This window comes from Phocoena phocoena, chromosome 10 (genome assembly GCF_963924675.1).
Source record: "Phocoena phocoena chromosome 10, mPhoPho1.1, whole genome shotgun sequence".
Lineage (NCBI taxonomy): Eukaryota > Metazoa > Chordata > Mammalia > Artiodactyla > Phocoenidae > Phocoena > Phocoena phocoena.
The window spans coordinates 28632836-28651185 of record NC_089228.1 but is presented as its reverse complement, the minus strand read 5'-3'; the positions used below and the strand labels follow the sequence as shown (position 1 = coordinate 28651185).

At 38.9% G+C, this 18350-nt stretch overlaps 1 pseudogene; it reads left to right on the top strand.

Annotated features, from left to right (window-relative positions):
• The window catches only part of LOC136129534 (tigger transposable element-derived protein 1-like), a 58595-nt pseudogene extending 44783 nt beyond the window's left edge, over window positions 1-13812 (top strand).
• The last annotated feature ends 4538 nt before the right edge of the window (window positions 13813-18350 follow it).

Here is an 18350-nt window from a genome sequence, read left to right as displayed (position 1 = left end):
CAGGACAACCAGAAAGCATGTCAAACTACGGCCATGACCAGCTTCTCAAAACCACTTCAGTGATTGCCAATGCCTTCTTCATGCCTTATCTTTCATTTGTGCTGAATTAGTCTACATGACATGAAAGTTCAAGGGGGCAAGGTCCCTTCTTTTCTATATGAGAAATATACCTCAGGTACCTGGGTGCTCTATAAAGAATAAAAATAATAACAGGAGACTATGGAACAACTGAAGTGCAGACCATATGTTTAAACAGCACTTTCTGGCATTTTAATAAGGGAAATTCAGAGGGCTTCCAGCATAGAAAAAGAATCCAAATGGAACTATTTCATTTTCCTGACAGAGCACCCCAACCTGCAAGACAAGAGTCATTAAATCTCATCATGTGGCATTAAAAAATGCTTTTCATCTAAGATCAGCCAAAAATGTGCCCAGGGCAAATGTTTATGACCATATCATCGCAACCTGAAATTCAGATCGGTAGACTAGCTAGAAATATATGCTCACTAGAACAGTTCTGAGTTTTTCTGCATCTATCTCAGTGAAAAATGGGAGCAAAAGAAAGCTTATTTTTCCTGGAAAAACACTATCAAATAATAAAACAATCCAGGACCAGTTTTCACAAAGTAATAACAGGTCATACATAATTGATTGCCTTTAGTCTGCATCTCCGGGTATTACAAATCATAGTTACTAGAGCTTCAACCAAAGTTACTTTCATTCCACATTCAGGCTGTCCGTTCTGGCACTGCCAGAAACTACCTTAGCGACTATTGCACACTTTACTGCATTGTTCTTTAGTTTCTTCTTCAGTGAAGTTTTCACATTCCCAACAATGTTACACATCCTTCTCTCTGTATGTTCACCCACTCTCTCTGATGGTAGGCAAAAGGTAAATTCCTCGAGAAGTGAACTGATTTGGACTTACGATCTCACCTCGGGCTGGCAAGGGACTATGAACTACCCCAAGAGATAAAACACTTTCCTGTGAAATCATATCCTAAGTCCCTCCATTAAAACCCTAGAACTGCACTGAGAGCAGGAGAGAAATACTAAAATTATCCCAACTCCTTGGTTTCCCAAACACTGAGCAGCTGTATCCATAAAAAAAGAATAAATAATTCATTCCAAAACTCTCTTTCTTTGCACAGCCCAGGGCTCACAGCATTAGTTGCAGGAGAAGGTATGAATCGGGGCTTAGAAAGTTTGAGTTGTGCCTTGGCCACCACAGGAACCATACCCCTCTGCCTGACTTTCCCTCTGTAAGTAAGGCTAATGACCTAGACCTGGGCTGCCCATTACGGTAGCTATGAGCCACACATGTCTATTCAGCAACTGAAATGTGACTAGTTTGAACTGATATATGCCAGGAGTATAAAATATACACAGGATTTTGAAGACTTACTACTAAAAATAATACAAAATATGTCTCAATACTTTAAAAATATTGATTACATGTTGAAATGATAATATTTTGGATATATTAGGTTAAATAAAATATATATTGAAATTAATTCTACCTCCTTCCTTTTACTTTTTTAACGTGGCCATCAGTTTTTTTTTTTCATTATATATGTGGCTCACATTGTATTTCATTTGTATAGCACTGATCTAGATCATTCTGAATTGCTATCAGGACTAAGAGTCTCGCCTTGTGGAAATGGTGAATTGCAATCCTAACAGTGTATATAGACATGTTTTGTAGGTCTTGAAAGATGGAGAATAAAGAAGAGGCAGTAACATAATCACCAAGTGTATTACGTTTCATTATGCTTACATGTTCCTAAGCACATTGCAAAAAGATTTTAAAAAAGACAGAGAAAAAGCATGGTGTAGTCCCTTATCCTCCTGAAACAGTACTGACACTGAAAATGAACTTTGAAATCAAACCATCTTAAATCTGAATTCTGCCTCTATACCCTCAGTTTCCCCATTTGTGAAAAGAAAAATACATATACCTACTTTTTAGAAAATTAAATGAGATAATATAGATTAATGCTTAAAATATCATTGAGCACTGAGGGAATGGAAAAGATTTTGGCATTGGACATGTGGAGTCAGGAGGTGGAGGGACACTGAGATAGAAATGCTCATTAAGGAACTGGGAATCTGAGCCTGGAGATCAATAGACAAATGAATAGATAAAATAGATAAAATCACTTCAACCAGTCTGCACAACAGGAATTGCAAACTCAGGAGTACTCCGGAGCCAGACAGGTGAGAAAATAAGTGAAACCAGTTGTGTGGATAAGTGTATGTGTATGGTCATGTGGGGAGCACATACCCCATCTAAACCACACAGCTACAGCTCAGATCCAGCCAATTTAGACCATGAGGGTATAATAATGGTACAGTGTGGTCAGATTTTCCAATTTTTAAAGAGATTCTAGAAATTCAGATTTTTTAATGTTTACAAAAAAATTTAAAGGCACTCATTCCAAACAGATTTCATGGGAAAATAGTTTAATACATCTGCTGCCTAGACGGTCAAAGAGATAACTTGTTGGACTCCTACCATATGAAAGTTAGTGGAGATCTCAAATGGAATTCCCCCTAGCCCCAATACATTTGAGCTGCCAAAGCTGGAGAGGGAGATTTACCTCTCTCCCCTCTTAGCTCCTCATGCAGCAAGAACCCAGTTGCCGTGGCTACAGCCGTCCCAGGGGTCTTTCTCTCTCTCTCCCAGACCCTGACCTAGATGTTATGTAGAATGTTTCAAAGAGAGCTGCAAAGTCACTTGGACTCTGCAGGAGACACGTGACATAATCCAAGGTGCTACTCTGGCTATTATTCACTGCCTACTTTAGATCTCTCTGGAATATTGTCTGTTTCAGTTTCAGACTCTCTCTGCTACCTATTTGGGTAAATAAATTACCACACTGTATAAATGTGGAAGAACTGCCTTGCCGAATAATTTTTTAAATATCATACTTAAAAAAAATACTAGTGGCCTCTCTATATCTATTGTTAGAAAGTAAAAGGACTTATACCCGAAAAATTAAAATTACAGTAGCTACTCTCTCCTCAAGTAGGTGATTCTTAGGAAATGCATTTGAAAGAGGATGACTTCCCAGTGAACACTTTAATTTTAATTTAACCTTCCCAGAAAATGAAGTGCTTTGTGTAGATTCTTTTGCTTTTATTTAAGGCATAAAAATTAGTTCTAAGCCGTGATAACTGTGAGCTTAGGAATGTAATCATTTTAAGCACCACTTCTGACTTGCTTATAAACCCTACAGATCCTGAGTTGCTGTTTATTGCTAATCTGAAGTTGGCAAGTTATTTAACTGTGAAGCTGAACTTCAAGTTGGAGTGTGGTGAGATGATTGGAGGTCGATTGTTTGGTTTTGCTTTCAACAGGTTACCCAAAGGCTGGATGCATGGCGTGGTGCAAGCAGGTTTCTGGGTATGGGCTTCTCTAACTATTCATCTTCTTAATTAAAATGGGAACAATGACATGTTCTCAGGGTGGAATAAAATATTACATTAAACTATATCTCTGGGCTTTCCTGGTGGCGCAGTGGTTGAGAGTACGCCTGCCGATGCAGGGGACACGGGCTCGGGCCCCAGTCCGGGAAGATCGCACATGCCGCGGAGCGGCTGGGCCCATGAGCCATGGCCACTGAGCCTGCGCATCCAGAGCCTGTGCTCCGCAACGGGAGAGGCCACAACAGTGAGAGGCCCGCGTACCGCAAAAAACACAAAACAAAACAAAACTATATCTCTACCTTTTGAAACCAATCACAGATAGGACAGACAATCACAGCTCCTATCATTCACGTTTCTGATTTTGGTCTTAATTGTGGCTTTTGGTTGTTGCTATAAGGACCCAACCTAAATATCATTGCTTATATTTTATCATTTAAAGAAAAATAAGGGAGCCAAGGTTTTGCCCATGAAAAATCTTGATGTCCATAATATAGTAGGTAAAGTATTTCTAAACTCTTTAGAATTATGTGTTTGAATCCATGACAACACACCTACATATATATATAATCAACATCAACATCAACCAAAGTGACATATGGCATTTTTTTCTTCCTTTATAATAAACAGGAAATGTTTTAAGAAAAATGAATTCATATCTATACTAGATATGATAGATATGAATATGATAGATAGATATGATATCTATGATAGATAGATATGAATTCATATCTATACTAGATATAGATATGAATTCATATCTATATTTAAGTATAGGCATATTTGAATTGAGATTCCCTTGAAGAAAGTTATAATTTTCAAACACCACCATGCCTAAAACATATGAGTATTCAGATACTGAAATTATTGAAAATTAAGTTATTAAAACTTTTGGCATATACCTGTACTTCATGTAATTAATATTTTTCAGTAATTCAAGAAACAGATAAAAAAATTTCACCCTAATTTTAACTTACTATAATTTCCATTTGAGAAACAATCTAGAAATTATCACCTGCCTGAATATTTTTGGAGTAGAAAAGATGACACAGTGCTGACCTGTGGGCTGACTCAGGTCCCAAGATGCATGTTGTAGGAACCCTTTGGCTGTTGTTGTGGTTCTTTATTCCAGGGTCCCCAACGCGCGGGCCAAGGACCGTTACATGTCTGCAGCCTCTTAGGAACCAGGCCGCATAGCAGGAGGTGAGTGGCGGGCTAGCGAGGGACGCTTCATCTGCCGCTCCCCATCACTCACATTACCTCCTGAACCATCCCTCCCCCACCCCACATCCGTGGAAAAATTGTCTTCCAGAAAACAGGTCCCTGGTGCCAGAAAGGTTGGGGACCACTGCTTTATTCATCCATTCAAGAGCCTGTACTAGCACGTTGTGTAATAGCAGGCACCTTGCTAGATTTTGGGACACAACAATAATCCCTGCCCTCAGGCACGTTACAATCTTCTTCACTCAGCATCTAATGGATCCAAAGCCAGGGAAGAGAAGCACCTCACAGCCACAGACTGCAACAAGGAAAAATAAAATGCTACTACTACCCGGTGTTTGTGTGTCTGTCTCTTTGCTTCTTTTAGGAGGTGGTGATATTTTTACATAAAAATCTGAATTTCTGGCTTCTTTCTTTAAAACAAAAAAAATCAGATCTTAGCATACTAGACCAGAAATCCCCCTTGGCAACAGCTCACTAGAGCCAGGTGGCAGCGTTGTACTTCCCAGATCATTGCATGTGCGTTCTCTAGTTCACCAATGTTCCCATCACTCCCATTAGGTTCACACATCACTCAGTTCTATTATCCACTTGGTCCTCATATTACAGTATTGAGTGCTGCCCCTCCTAAAAATGACTAGCAGTCAGAGAGCCTGGCTATAGCCTTGGGTCTGCTGTTTATTAAATATGTGACCTAGGATGAATGACTTAACCCACTGACCCTCAGCTTTCAGTTTTCTCTTCTGAAAAAAAAAAAAAAAAAAAGACAAAAATTAAAGATAATAAGACGAAACAAACCAACTTTGCTTTCTGGGCATGGCAATCGTGAATCTCCAAAGAGAAATCTATAGAATGGTTTCAAAATCTGGGAAGCACTGACCAAAGAGTTAGCCTTGTCGTAATTATATTTTCAGAAAAAAAAATCTAGAAAGTCAGAAATAACAGCCTGTGTCTGATTATTACTGTAAAGACCACAAAGTATTCTCAACTGAATCGAATCTCACAAGACTTCTATGTGACAAATATTACTTTATACATTTTGTAGATGAAGAAAACCAAGGCTCAAGGGCTTCCCTGGTGGCGCAGTGGTTGAGAGTCCGCCTGCCGATGCAGGGGACACGGGTTCGTGCCCCGGTCCGGGAGGACCCCACATGCCACGGAGCGGCTGGGCCCGTGAGCCATGGCTGCTGAGCCTGCACGTCCGGAGCCTATGCTCCACAATGGGAGAGGCCACAACAGTGAGAGGCCCGCTTACCACAAAAAAAAAAAAAAAAGAAGAAGAAAACCCAGGCTGAAAAGGATCAAGGGACATGCTCCATCATAAAATTTTTATCAAGTCCACTTTCAAGATTGTTACCATAATTTGTCAAGATTGTTACCATAATTTTAATACCCATGAAGAGACCATGAACAACTGATACCACAGAATGGAAGACTAACCAGTAAGCTGAGCCATCTTTTTCCAAGGACAAACTCCAGAGAAGGAGTACAGTTTTTGAAGGGGAACACTTTTTAGAGGATATTATATGTTGTAATATCAGGGAAATATCTTGAATAAATATTTATAATTGACACTCATATAGACTTTTAATAAACTGGAAGGGTTAACGATTTTGAGGATGTACTCTCTTATTAAATGTTTCTCAACATTATATCATTTTCTTGGAGACTGTTATCAGTAAGGAGGTATTCAGTAACCTCTATGAGAAACAAATGCCCTTAATTTTATTAAAATCTACTTTTATTAACCCCCTCCTTACCTTCTATTTTAGCCCATTTGAACCATACTGCAGTTCAGAAAGAAATATGAGAATGGACCTGGTTTACTTTCACCTTTTCAAGAAGACCCTGATATAGTAAAAAGTCTGATTTAAACATGAAGTAAAGATTTATCACTTACCTTTCAGAAAAGACTCACCATAGGAACAGTAGGCTTTTCTAATGCATTTACATTTTTATTACGCTTACAAAAATTCAATTTAATGGTGTCTTTAGGTACACATTTACTGAATAAAATCAAATATATATTATCTTCATAATAACTTTTTTAAAAAATGCAATGGACTTATTTAAGTTTCTTCCACGGTTCACCGTAATTTAGGTAGAGAAAATTCTAAATGAATAAGCACAGGAGTGACTTTAAAGTACGTAGGAGATCTCCACGTACTTAGTTTAGAAGCACTGTGGGAAATAAATCAGGAGATATGTGAAAGAGTAACCAGTTCTTGGTGGGAGGTAAACATGAGTGAGTAATGTGCAACCTACTGTTTACACACTGCAATCAGCTGGTTGCTAAGAAAAAAGCTTAAAGATAATGGCACTGCCACTACCATGGTTTTGTTCTAAACTTCTGAATTAAGCAGAGAAACTCAGACTAGAATGCCACATGGAGAACACGGTGCCAGGGACCATACACTTAGCATGCTAGAACTAAGTGTTAACAGCAACTGCAGAAGATGTGACTGCAGACTCAAGTAAACTTTCTGAAACAGTCATCTACAAGAATGGCTGTGTTTGCTGATCACGCTTCATGAAAAGAGATAGGCCCAAGAAATCTATAAGAATTGTAAGCCACAGTTTACAAATTTCAAAAACGGGGGAGAAATGTTTAGCATCCCAGCTTTTTATTCTTCCAAGTGAAGATTTTGAAAACAAACAGCATTTCCATCTAGTGTGCCCATCGCTTCATTATAAGAATAAATAAAAACATCCTAGTTCTAGGAGAACTAGATTTCTTTCCATGGACAATTTCATTTAGGAAAAGACAGCAGAAAACCTACAGAAAAGAAAACTTTTAAGGCAGGTTGTATTCCCCAAGCAACAGACTCTTCACACATTTATCTTGAAGGAGGTTTTTAAAGGAGTGCTTTGGGGATCAACATCTATAGAAAAAAAGGGAGGGAGAGAAAGGAAGCAGAATTGACAGAAGTTCCAATGGTAACTTGTGCGGAATAATGAACATGGGCTGTCTTGTTTTGGGGTGAGAGGGCAGGGTCCTTTATACCCTCCAGTGTTGAGTTACTGGAAACAGACCACCTCATGAAAGAGACGTGCCTTTGAAAGAGGGCTGTCTGTGGGCAGCATCCCCAGCAGGCAGGGTAATGAGTCCTTAGCTCCTGAAGGAGGATCTGGGCAATGTATCAGAGTCCATACAACACTTTTGTCCCAAACTAGTGAAAATATTTTCAAGCACTGGCATTAAAGACAGTCACCTTTAAGCCTTTAATCTTAAGAGGTCACCATAATGCAAAGGCCACTTAAGATAACAATGGTAAAAAGTAAAAGCTTACAATGCTCTCATATTGTCAGATAACATCTGCAGGAAAATCATTCCTGTTGCTTTCTGATACAAAATGACTTCTTAAGTATCATATCTAAAAGGTGGTTCTAGAAAAAGATGGTGTGAATTCATTTTTCTCTGCTCTACTCATTTTTCCCTCTAAATACAACTAAATACCCTGGAAATTATTCATCAGAAAATGATAAAAGAACTCTGAAACCTGGAAAAATGGTCACTGGCTAGGGACCTCAGAACTTGGAGGACAACAATGTGGTGAGTCCCCTGGTTTTCTGTTTATTTCCCATATACCCTGGACTGGGCACCAGAGCAGGAAGAGCCTGCTCTCTCTAGCCAAAGGACCAGAAAAGGGGAAGCCTAATAGAAACCCAGTGAGGAGCTCCAGTCTCTGAGGCACCAATGGGCAGTCTGATCTGCAGGCAGCAGCAGTGAAGTCCTAGGCTGACCTCATTACATATCTGACAAAAGACTAGTATCTAGAATATATAAAGAATTCTCAAAACTCAATAGCAAAAAAACAAAACAGCAACAACAAAAATCCAATTAGAAAATGGGGAAAAGACAAGAAGAGATATTTCACCAAAGAGCATAGGCAGGTGGCAAGCACATGAAGACGTACAACATCATTAGCCATTAGAGAAATGCAATTTAAAACCATGCTAAGACAATAACAAAACAACAACAACAAAACCCAATCCAAAAATGGGCAGAAGACCTAAATAGACATTTCTCCAAAGAAGATATACAGACTGCCAACAAACACATGAAAGAATGCTCAACATCATTAATCATTAGAGAAATGCAAATCAAAACTACAATGAGATATCATCTCACACCAGTCAGAATGGCCATCATCAAAAAATCTAGAAACAATAAATGCTGGAGAGGGTGTGGAAAAAAGGGAACACTCTTGCACTGCTGGTGGGAATGTGAATTGGTACAGGCACTATGGAGAACAGTATGGAGGTTCCTTAAAAAACTACAAATAGAACTACCATATGACCCAACAATCCCACTACTGGGCATAAACCCTGAGAAAACCATAATTCAAAAAGAGTCATGTACCAAAATGTTAATTGCAGCTCTATTTACAATAGCCTGGAGATGGAAACAACCTAAGTGCCCATCATCGGATGAATGGATAAAGAAGATGTGACACATATATACAATGGAATATTACTCAGTCATAAAAAGAAACGAAATTGAGCTATTTGTAATGAGGTGGATAGACCTAGAGTCTGTCATACAAAGTGAAGTAAGTCAGAAAGAGAAAGACAAATACCGTATGCTAACACATATATATGGAATTTAAGAAAAAAAAATGTCATAAAGAACCTAGGGGTAAGACAGGAATAAAGACACAGACCTACTAGAGAACGGACTTGAGGATATGGGAAGGGGGAAGGGTGAGCTGTGACAAAGCAAGAGAGAGGCATGGACATATATACACTACCAAACATAAGGTAGATAGCTAGTGGGAAGCAGCCGCATAGCACAGGGAGATCAGCTCGGTGCTTTGTGACCACCTGCAGGAGTGGGATAGGGAGGGTGGGAGGGAGGGAGATGCAAGACGGAAGAGATATGGGAACATATGTATATGTATAACTGATTCACTTTGTTATAAAGCAGAAACTAACACACCATTGTAAAGCAATTACCCCAATAAAGATGTTAAAAAATAAATAAATAAAATAAAATCATGATAAGATACCACTATATACCTTTCAGAATGGCAAAAATTAGAACAGTGATAACATCAAATGCTGGTGAGGATGCAGAGAAACCGAATGACTCATACGTAGCTGGTAGCAATGTAAAATGGTACAGTGATTTCGGAAAAAATGTTTGGTGGTTCCTTTTAAAATTAAAAATGGACTTATCATATGACCCAGCAATTGTACTCTTAGGCAATTGTACTCTTATCCCAGAGCAATGAAAACTTATTCTCATGCAGAAGTTTGTACATGAATGTTTACAGCAGCTTATTTGTAACAGCCAAAAAGTAGAAAGTATCCAAACATACTTCAATAGGTGAATGTTTAAACAAACTGCAGTACATCGGTAACATGGAACAATTTTAGCAATTTTTAAAAAGCCAATCTCAAAAGGATACATACTGCACAGTTAGTTTTATATAACATTCATGAAATATGAAAATTATCAAGATCAAGAACAGATTAGCAGTTGCTAGTGGTTGGGGATGATGTGAGGGGATGGGTGTGGCTATGAAGGAGTAGAAGGAAGGAGTCTTGTGATGATGGTACAGGTAAGTATCTTTTTTTTTTTTTTTTTTGCGATACGCGGGCCTCTCACCGTTGTGGCCTCTCCCGTTGCGGAGCACAGGCTCCGGACGCGCAGCCTCAGCGGCCATGGCTTACGGGCCCAGCCGCTCCGCAGCATGTGGGATCCTTCCGGACCGGGGCACAAACCCATGTTCCTTGCATCGGCAGGCAGACTCTCAACCACTGCGCCACCAGGGAAGCCCCAGGTAAGTATCTTGATTGTGTTGGTGATTGCATGAAACTACATGTGATAAAATTGCATAGAACTACACTTACACACGTAATATACATAAACACACACAAAATGCCTGTATAACTGGTAAAATCTGAATAAGCTCTACAGATTATACCAGTGTCAATTTCCTGGTTTTTGTATTGTACTATAGTTAAGCAAGATATTATCATTGGGGGAAGCTGGGCAAAGGGTCCACAGGACCTCCTTGTGTATTTCTTTACTACTTCCTATGAATCTATAATTATTTCCAAATGTAATTTTTTAAAAATCAGACCTACTGATTACTCAGAGTAAAAATTCCAAATCTAGGTATTGTTTCCTCTGCAGTTTACCCAGCATCTGCACTGATCATTGGAAGCAGATCATAAGCACATCTCAGATGCCCATACTTCCAATAACCTCTCCAATCCCCAGGCTCAATTCCCTCCTCTAGGCCCCTTCTTAGCGTTTAAAGAAGGGAACTAGTAGGGTGGGAACCCCCTCAATGGCTTAGCAAAACTCTATGCCAGTTCTCAGGTTGTCCTTCAACTCTGCTATGGCTCTATTCCACTTCTGTTGTCATCATTTTCTCCATGTCTGATGCATCATGGTTGCTGCTGAAAAAGGTTTGGTTGCAGCCTTTCCTCATCAAAAATAGACCAGTTTTGGGCTTCCCTGGTGGCACAGTGGTTAAGAATCCGCCTGCCAATGCAGGGGACATGGGTTTGAGCCCTGGTCCGGGAAGATCTCACATGCCGTGGAGCAGCTAAGCCCGTGCACCACAACTACTGAGCCTGCACTCTAGAGCCCACGAACCACAACTATTGAAGCCCGAGTGCCTAGAGTCCATGCTCTGCAACGAGAAGCCACTGCAATGAGAAGCCCACGCACAGCAACAAAGACCCAACGAAGCCAAAAAAATAATTAATTGATTTTTACAAATAGACCAATTGTGATTGCTTGTGGCATTTTATAATGACATGTACAAAACAAACAAACAAACAAACCCTAAAGCATGGCAGAAGGTCCTTAGGCTTTTATATAAATAATTTACTCTATATAAATTCCCCTAAGATAAATTCGTGTCAGTCTACAGAAAGTGTCTCTCTCAGGGGACTCATACCAGTTGTATTTCAGCACACTGATAGCCATTTGCAATTTGCAAAGAAAAAAATATATCTTTTATATCTGAAGGGGAACACCACACTGTTATTCCTTTGTAAGATTAAGAAATTTATTCTAAAGTTAGCTGAATTCTTACTCTTTTTACAAACTAGACTTTAAAACACAGCCAGTAAATTGACCAAGCACTACCGCTTTTATCCTTCTGATATGTAAGCCTATCAAAACATTAGTGATAAAAAAAAAATTAGTGATGAAAACCTTCATTTAAAAAATCCTGTTATTCAATTATAATATGCATTTCACTACCACACTGCATTTACGACCCTTAAAAGTCAAAGCTGGAACTGCTCTAATACTGATTTCTTCAGTGCTTATCATTAATTAAAAAGTAAAAAACTATTACCAGGGTATCTGCAATCAGGCTTTTAAAGTAAGAAACATCAATATCCGGTAATTGAGAACATTTGGGAACAAATTTTAATCAGCAAAAACTCAGGAGAGAAAAGAAAAATGTTCTGTATTATTTCAAATTGTAACCAGATCAGTATATGCTACTGAAATATTACAACTGCCCGTGCCTTCAAGGCATCTATCCAATTTTTCTCCTCTAGCAGATGCCAAAAAAAAAAAAATAGTTAGACTCGTCCATTTATATAATGTTTACATATATAACACATCAGCAATATATTGTTTGAGGTTTTATAGAAGCCAACGTCAAGAAGCAAAATGTGGTCTGCCAATGTACTTCAGTTCCTGCTCATCCTTAGAGGTAGGCAGATGGATCATTAAATTATGGCTGTGCTAAGTACCTACTAAAGCATAGTGATGTACTTGTGTCAAGGGCACATAGATGAATAAAACAGTTCCCACCCTAAAGGAGTGCAAAATCTAGTATTGGAGCCACATGGAGAGTCTGCAAATGAAAGAACTCAAGCACAGAGTGTGCCCATGGTGAAAGGGAAGTCCTTAACATCAGCTGAGACTGATAAAAATAGAAAAGAATAGTGGTAATAGCAAGAATGGTTTGAGTGTCTTTGGCTCCCTAATCCACTCTACCAGCATCCACCAAGTCACCTCAAATAAACAAATCTATTTGTTATGTACCTGTTAGGTACCTGCAGTTTCAAAAAATGTCCCCTAGCTTCCCCTTATCTATCAGTCAGGGTCCCAGCAGGATACAGATGGCCCACTCTAATTAAAATAGATTGAGGAGGGTTTAATAAAAGAGACCATTTACAAAACTTTGGGTAGTATACACAGAAACGATAAGGAATAGCCAACACTCTGGAGTTATTATCATCCTTAGCTGTAAAAGGAGAAGGGAAAGGAGCAGTGCCCAGAACCTAGAAGGAGAAGGTCTGGTTGGGAGTTAATATTAAGAAGAGATTTAGATAGAGGGACACAGCTAGACCAAGTAAAAGCCATTGGGAGGGATCCAAGGCAACTAATACCCTGACCTCACTCTCCTCCGTTCCTCTGATCTCGTTTGGGTTTCCAACTGGCCAGAAGGCAAAAAATCCACTGATGAAGTCCATATAGATGAGCAGATGGAAGAGAACAGAGTTCCTGATTCCCACTGTTGAGAAAATCAGGAGCTACCAACTGCCTAGGGCAGAAAGTTGCTCTGAAGTTTAAATGATATAAGGCATATTATGCAAACAAACACAACCTCAAACATAGCACATGAATGAGAAATGGAAGTTATTAAATATATAATAAGGATTTTCTTCATTATACAATTCAATTTAGCAATTATCTATGCCTCCTATCATTTTCTCTCCACACGAAAGGTACATAGGAAGGGGAGAGAAACCAACATTTCTGGAGTGACTACTACATTTGCAGCACAGTGCTAAGCATTTGGGATATGCCATCTCATCTAATTTTCCCTAGGAACTACAAGATAGGAATTATTTAGCCTATGGGATAGGTGAAGAAACTGAAGCTCAGACACATTAACCATCTTGCTTACAATCATAATTAGGAACTCAGATCTGTCAAACTCCTAAACCCATGATTTCTCCATTATTATATGTGATGAGTTGTAGATGGGCTACCTGCCCACATGAGAAATAGTTTTCATCAAACCGAGGGAAATCAGAGGACAAGCTTGCTAAAGGTAAAACATCCGTCTTAAGGTTGCCGTTAAGAAACAGTCAATAACTGACAGATATGAGGAAGAAGAGGAGAAGAATGGTGATGATGATGATGATGGTGATGACAGTGATGGTGATGGTGACGACTGATGGTGGTGCTGGTAATGATGATAAACACCTCATCTTAACAAAGGGCTAAAGAGCTTCTATAACTGACACCAAGAATTCCTAAAATAGGGTATCAGTATGTAGCTGAAGACTACATTTGACTATTGTTAATATGATAACTATTTGTTAATACTGGTCCCTCAGTCATAAGAAGAAGCTTTTTTCAGAGCAGGCTGTGTGGTATAGCAGCTTGAACCCTTTGAATTTCAGTTTCCCAGTCTGTGAAATGCAGTAATAATATATGTGGTGCCTAGAGCTGATGTGAGGTATGAACAACAGACTGTGTTTAGAGCACCTTGGATCCGGGCCTAGAACACAAAGTCAAGTTAGCCTTTTAATACTGATGGAAGGTTGTATCAAACACATGTGGGTTCTTGGCAAGTCTTTCTTCGAGTAAAGGACCTAGAAGTAGAAGTCAACCTCAAGCAACATTTTTAGGGAAATAGTTTTTCTTTTGTCATTTCAACAAACAACTGAACCAGAGTGTTTTAAAGATTATTCTGCCATGAAAACAGCACTGTCAATGACCACAATAAATGCTAAACAAAATTTTTCATGAAATTAAACATTTTTCATGAACCCAAGGCTATAAATATTTTAGGGGTAACTCATGACACTTTGTATTTATGCTATGTGCCATTACCAATTTTTTGTGTACAAAATATCCTTTCTGATGTAAAAAATTGTACGAAAAATCAAAAGAAGCCACCAAAGAAAAAACAACTTATTGGAGAAAAAAATTCCTAATTTCCTAATTTTTTTCTACAACTGACTGCATTCAAAGAAACACATGCATTTTTAAACAAAATATATACCACAAATTTCCTCTTTAGATTGAATCTTTCAGGAGTAACTTAGCAAAGTTGAAGCTTTAGTAAAAAATACATGAAATACAGAGTGAATAAAGTCTTTATTTCATCCTCCAGAAAATATCTACTTATAAAATATACACATGGCTAAATTCAGAAACCTACATAGTGGAAAGTTTCATAATTTGATTTGTTATAGTAAGCTACTGATATTTTTGATAGGAAAGAAGAGAGGAAGGGAGATACGAACCTCAGAATATATCCTCTGCAGTTTAAGATATAAAAGTTTTATTATTTCCATTAAGGTACTTAATATTTAACATCAAATGTTGCTTCTTTCATGTTGCTGTCTTATTAAAAAAGCCTATCAACGAAAAATTAAGTCTCTATATGAAATGGTTCATCCATAGTGATAACAAGTTTGAATTATAACTTAGTCAATGAAAGGTTGTCTATATTTTATTGCTTTTGCTATTTCTTTAGTAATCATCTTTGCAGTCTGTGTACTGACATTTGCAATAATGTGTTTACATCAGAAAGTTAGGCCCTGTCGTTTGATGTAACAAGAGGCTATATTTTGTAGCACACAGGCACTTAGCATACCCCACTTCCTCTCTGGCATGTGAGTATAATGGTTTTTTCATCTGTCATATTTAATTACCTTTATAGGCATTAACAACATATTAGTAAAAATCTGTGGAGGGATATTCGTTTTGTCATATTCTTTTTCTGAGGTGAAAGTCTACTTGATAACTACAACTTCATTTCCCATAAAGCTAAAAAGAAAGTACTATGTGATTTTCATCTGTCTATCAGACCAAGGTCTCTTATTAAAGACTGAATCAGAGAATAAAATTACAATGCACTCTGACTCTGCCACAGAATTTTGTAACTTGAAGGGAACTGTATTCCCGTGTGCATGCAAATACCCTATCCCACTACAGAATGTGTTCTCTACACTTAGCAGAAGTCGCTGATGCTTCACCCAGATCCTGTTTGGGTTTTGGGATCCATTTTACCAATTTGGTAGCCCATTCCTTCTTACAGGTGTTGCTGCCAATCTTCTCCAAAGGACTGCCCTTGAGCGAAAGAGCCCCTTCACCCAGAGGTGCCTGGGAGACGTACCACCATAGCCACCCCCTACCCAGGGCCCATAGCTAATGACTGACTAGTGGAAAGGGGAGCACTCTCTCTCAAGGCAGGACTGCCCTTGTGGTACGATTCATGCTCCAGAGCACCTCATGCGATCCGGCTAATTTTATCGGAAACCACATCCTTGGCAGCTTCTTCCCCTGCCCTATCCTAATACTCTCACTCCCCTCCTGGTTTCTCCCAAGAGCCCTCCCTTAATAAATCACCTGCACACCAATCCCTGTCTGAAGACCAGGAACCCAACCTAAGACTCCATAGAAGCAAACACTGATGAAAAGACAGGCACATAACTGGTCTTCCAGTTTGGGCAGGTAAGCAACAACATCTCAGCCATTTTTAAAGCCCCTGTCTACAGAGCTTTACAAGCCCAAGTTGGTGCTGGGGGGAGAATGTCACATGCCATTATGTAACTGTGTGAAGGGAAGTTCCTAAGATCTACAAACTCACCTCACTGACAGGAGTCACTAACTGATTCCTACTCTGGGGAATGCGGCAGTTGGCAAGGGCTGCCCTTCTTGGCAGATGTCAGGTGGTGTCCTGCACTGCAATTCCCCACTCATTGGGAGAACAAAAGGAGTCTGGGGCTAGTGGAGGGAAAAAATACAACAAGCCGAGCATCAAACTACAAACAGCTCTTTGAAACCTCCCTGATAGAGATGATGGTGTTTGTGCCATACCTATTGGGTTGAATCCAATAATAGAAGGATGGATCACCACTTACTCTGTGCTGTCAGTAATGAAAGCTATCAAAACTAAGTCTGAATGCACCTCACTGTTGCCGTGTAAATCTAACATGGACAGCTTAATGAGGGAGGGACATTACCTTTTCTCACACTCCAATTTTACTCATGAAAGAAATGTGGCCCATACTGGCAATTAACTTGAGAGATTAATTAAATCAACAGCAAGTTCAGTTCCTTCCACAGTGCATTCTGATATCATAGGAAGGGACCAACATGCTGTGGGCACTTAGCACATGTTAAATAATAATTACTAAAATAATCTAATTTGGACTATTTTTTGCAGAAAACTGGTAGCTAACCTCACCAGTAAACAAATGCCACAGTCTGATACAGCTACTCAATATTTTACATGGTCTTACTCTAAACTCTATTATTCCTGAAACTCCCAACAAATACTGCATAATAAGTGTGTTTCCTCCCTCAGCAATTTCACTCACCAATAGTATTTACTATATCTTATTGGGCCTCCTGAAGAGTGAGGAGGCAGCCAATCAGACAAAACACAAACTCTGACCCAGCTTAAGAAGTAATAGACAGGATCCCATTGTGTCTTCTTCAAAACAAAGACTGACACTGACATAGGAAGGAAAGAACAACAGGGGTAGAGGCATGACCTTTATTTGCTGTCAGAAAGCCACATGGTGTGCTCTGGTTTGCTTTCTTATGTATTCTCAGAGTCAACTGAGTTCTATTTTTGTGCTTTCTTCTCTGAAATGCTAAAGTGCTTTCCTCATCTATCTACAGAAAATCTGGTTTTAAGAGGAGTCGTACAAATTTGACCAATTGGCAGAATGGTAATTAAATTCTTGCTTTGGTGAAAGTCAATAAAATTGTTTTAAAATGTTTGCTATAGAATCATGTACCTATAATATAGATCAAATTAATACAATAGAGTTATTATATAGATACCACATATGAATTACAGTAGTGCCTATTCCCCCTCATCCCCACACAGCTCTCAAATCCACCTACCCAAAAGGTGATTCCTAACAGTCTCATTAGCAAGGACTCCTCTTATTATCATTTGAGAATGGAGTATAAATTTTTAAATATTCTATATATCCAAGATTAATAATCAACTAATTTCCCTTTTGGTGTTATTAAGGAAGGTATATATTCTGTTGAAACTTCTGATCAACAAATCAACATTAGGACACAGAATTAACATAATCCTTGGGAAAAATAGGAAAAGGTAACATTTGGGTACCTTCTTCACAGTCAGTGTGGTTACTCATACACTTTAGGAAATAATGAAATGAGTGTGAAGATCTCCTTTCTAGACAGGGAACTCTACGACAAGGTGATGTCCTAGACCTACCCTAATAGGCATAAGTGAAGAAAATTTATATTAACAACCTTTTAAACTGCAAGAAGCTTTATCTACCCAAGTGGCACCTTGGAACTAGAAAGAGATGGTAATTAACATCAAGTCCCAATGTTCTAATATAATCATATCACCTGAAACACAGTATCTCCAGGAATATCTTCAACTATTACAAAAAATGTCTACACTATTAATATACTTCTTGACCACCACAGACTGAATGTTTGTGTCCCTCCCTAAATTCATATGTTGAAATCCTAACTCCATTGTGATGGTATTAGAAGGTGGGGCCTCTGGTAGGTGATTAGGTCACATAATGGGATTAGTGCTCTTATAAAAGAGACCCCAAGAGCTCTCCTGCCCCTTCCATCATGCAAGGACACAGTGACAAGATGGGCTATGAACCAGGAAAAAGGCTCTCACCGGACAATGAATCTGCCAGCGTCTTGATCTTGGAGTTCCCAGCCTCTAGAACTAAAAGAAATAAATTTC